The following is a 3,589-nucleotide window of genomic DNA, read 5'->3' as shown; positions in this document are numbered from 1 at the left end:
ATATATATGACGTATAAGAACGGCTAATGTAAAAAGAAGAAGCAAGCAAGTCGCTGAAACTTACACAATCCTTAAACGAAATGGGACCAATTAAAAAAAAAAAGAACAACCAAGAGGTTCCACATTGTAAACACTTACTGCTGTCATCTTTTTTTTTAATGTAATTTGGAGGAATCGTGTCCATTATTATCTTTGTAATTTCAATCGGACTTCTCTCATTTTTGAATACAAATGTAGTAACCATTATTAAAGCCATACGATGTAAGATGTAAATAACGACTATAAAGATTCATACAAACTAAATATATCTTCGTTTTTTTCCTTTTATTTTCTCTCTCTGTTTCTTGCTCTGCATTTAGAATGAGTGAAATCCCGAATAATATTTGTTTCCAATATAGGTACAAGTCCTGAAATTTAGGTGAATGGGAATGTTCGATCATATCGAATGCAGAAGTTTAAAAGTTTAAGTTGACCTCTTTGATATCAGAACTTACGAAGTAATGACATTAAAGAAGTAACGCAAGGCATTTATCCATCACTCGAACGATTGTGACAACCGATCACCTTGAATTCATGAATAATAATGATAATACATTCTGGCCAGATCTATTTTGGAGAGGGAACACCATTTATATCGTCTCTCATAGTTGGTTGTTACTTTATTTTATCGACGAGGGAAGGATGAAATGCAAACTCGTCTACAGCAGGATTGCAAACTGAAAAGAACGTCCATAAAATATCTTACAGCATTTCGTCCATGGCTTTGAAGATTCCTTCAATCGAAGTATTGATCTTTACGATGATATTGATGGAGATGATGATTTTCATTGTCTTGTCGATATGTTAGTGTATATTCCAATTCATTATTGTAATATTTGTTGTCAACAAACAGTTGTGGAGGAAAGCTTTCAGTTATTTTTTTTCTCTCTCTCTCTCTCCCTCTCTCTCTCTCTCTCTCTCTCTCTCTCTCTCTCTCTCTCTCCCTCTCTCTTCTCGGTTCCTTTTTATCACCGAATTATGCTCTTTCTCAACAAGTATACACATGGCGGATTCTTTCTCGGTTTCAACAATGAGCATTCAGCAGTTTGTTCAACTGATTTTCTGCTGCTATTTTGACTTGTAAGAAGCTGAGTATTCCAAAACACGCGTACACTTAACGTCAGTCTCGGACCAAATCAGTATCACCCAATGCGTCAATGTTGGATCTTAGAATTGCAGTCGAAATCCAAAGAAAGAAAGTAAGAGAGAGAGAGAGAGAGAGAGAGAGAGAAAGAGAGAGAGAAAGAGACACAAACAGAGAGAAAAAGAGACACAAAAAGAGAAACAAACAGAGAGTGAGGATGAGGAGAAAGAAACAGAATCGATGACAGTACTACAATGATATAGTTGAATATTTGAAAGTTGGTGTTGCTCATCCTATTCTGAGTGAACGATATCAAAATTAATAAAACAAGACTTAACTAGGAAACGGATCTGCATTCCAGATTTAGCTTGCTACAAGCTTCTTACCAATATATGGCTCCTGCACATGAATCAGATATCGTTTTCCGTGATGTAATTTTCGTTTATTCGATATTTATTATGTATAGTTACTATGAATGATTCTATGCAACAATAAGAAACTTTCTAATAAGTTCCCACAGAAGTACTTGGATCTTTACACAACAGAAAATCATGAGGTGAGCCACAATTCAGAAATCTTTCATTTCTGTTTAAAATAAGCAACATTGGTAAAGGTAAAGAAAGCTCTTTAGTTAAAAACTGACATGTATTTCCATTCTTTTCCTCTTTGATGCTTTGTAGCTTTCTGCCAATGTTAATTTCAAAAAGATTTCGTCCAATGCAAAGTCATGTTATTTTGAATCGTTAAAATGTATCTGAAAGAGGCAGCCTTAATCATTAAACTACATTCATAAGCACTCCAACCACCTTATTAATATGATTAAGACCCTAATTTCTAATATATATCTTTGGGTCTTGTACTCTATATCATCCAAATGACAACATTTTAAGGGCTCTTGCAAATACGACAGTAACAATCTATCCAGAAGCGGTTTTAGAGTAAGATCTGATTCAGATTGCACCTAGGGCTTTTCCAAATATAAATCAATATAGATAAAGTTATATTTGTTAGTATTACCCACTTTTCAGCATAAAAGAAGCAATATCAATTGCCTGTAAATTATTCAAGTTACTCAAAAATCACTTCACTACAATGCACAAATAGTGTCAACTCTTAAACAACACACTATTAAAATGTACTACTCAGCCCCACTAAGCGTTTCTAGGACCTAAAGAATACGAGCGCCTCTAAGATGAACAAATAATAAATTCATCAGGTAATGCACGTACTCACAGGCTCGCAAATTTTTTTCTATGGACGATGTATCATAATGCAGGAGGCTGAGAACATCTCGGAAGCCTCTATTGGAAGACCTCAAACATATAGTTTTAGATGGCACACCCTCAATTCAAACCCAACCATATCACTGAAAAGTATTGACAGAAGACTATTCATACACAAAACAGAATAATTGGGAGCATATATATCACTGAAGCCAACTTTTTTCCTTCAAGCCCTAACCATATACCTACATCCACCATTCTGTCAGCATTCACCAATTATTCTACCTATGTTTTCATCCATTCATTTACCTGTCAATCTCCTTCTCTACTGAATTATCTATCTCACCATACAATTATATGCCTATTATCCTCTCAACTGTTCTATCTGTTTCTTCTTATCAACCAATATATCCAACCATATATTAAAACTTACAAAACTATTTACTTATATGATTATATAACACTTACGTTACCTGCTTATTTCTTCACCAATATTTTAAGCAAAGCATTCATTGTTTGTCTGTCTCCACTAACCTGTAGAAACCTTTCCATTCTGCCTATCTACCTATCCACGTATCTACTTATCTCCCTCTGTATGGATATATTCATATCGCATACACATCTGTCTATCTTCCAGTGCTATCTGTCAGTCTCTTTCCCGTTGTCTTTCTTTCTTTGTCTCTCTTTCTTTCTCTCTTTCTCTCTTTCTCTCTCTTTTTCTCTGTCTCTCCCTTGCTACTGGTACCACGTAATCCAGTAGAACCTGTAGCATAGTCGGATCATCGGTGACTAAACTGACAACCCCACTAAGATCGTTTGGTGAGAAGGGTGACTTTTGTACAACCTGCAGGATGAAAATCATGGTCCGTCAAAAAGTAGATAGTGCTTACTAGCTGCAATGGAGGAAATCAATCTAAGAGAAGAAGATCTCTGGAATAAAAACCGCTCGGCTAGGACTTCCAAGTCACTGATGCTATTGTGCACAGGAAAACTAATGAGAGGAAAAGGTTATAGTTTCGTCAATGAACGACTAACAACATATATAAATATGTGTATACATACAAATATATATAGTGGCTGTGTGGTAAGTAGCTTGCTTACCAACCACATGGTTCCGGCTTCAGTCCCACTGCGTGGCATCTTGGGCAAGTGTCTTCTACTATAGCCTCGAGCCGACCAAAGCCTTGTGAGTGGATTTGGTAGACGGAAACTGAAAGAAGCTCGTCGTATATAAATATATATA

The sequence above is a fragment of the Octopus bimaculoides genome, chromosome 1, assembly GCF_001194135.2.
Source record: "Octopus bimaculoides isolate UCB-OBI-ISO-001 chromosome 1, ASM119413v2, whole genome shotgun sequence".
NCBI classification, from domain to species: Eukaryota; Metazoa; Mollusca; class Cephalopoda; order Octopoda; family Octopodidae; genus Octopus; species Octopus bimaculoides.
The sequence above is the reverse complement of the archived record's forward strand: the minus strand, read 5'-3'. Positions refer to the sequence as shown.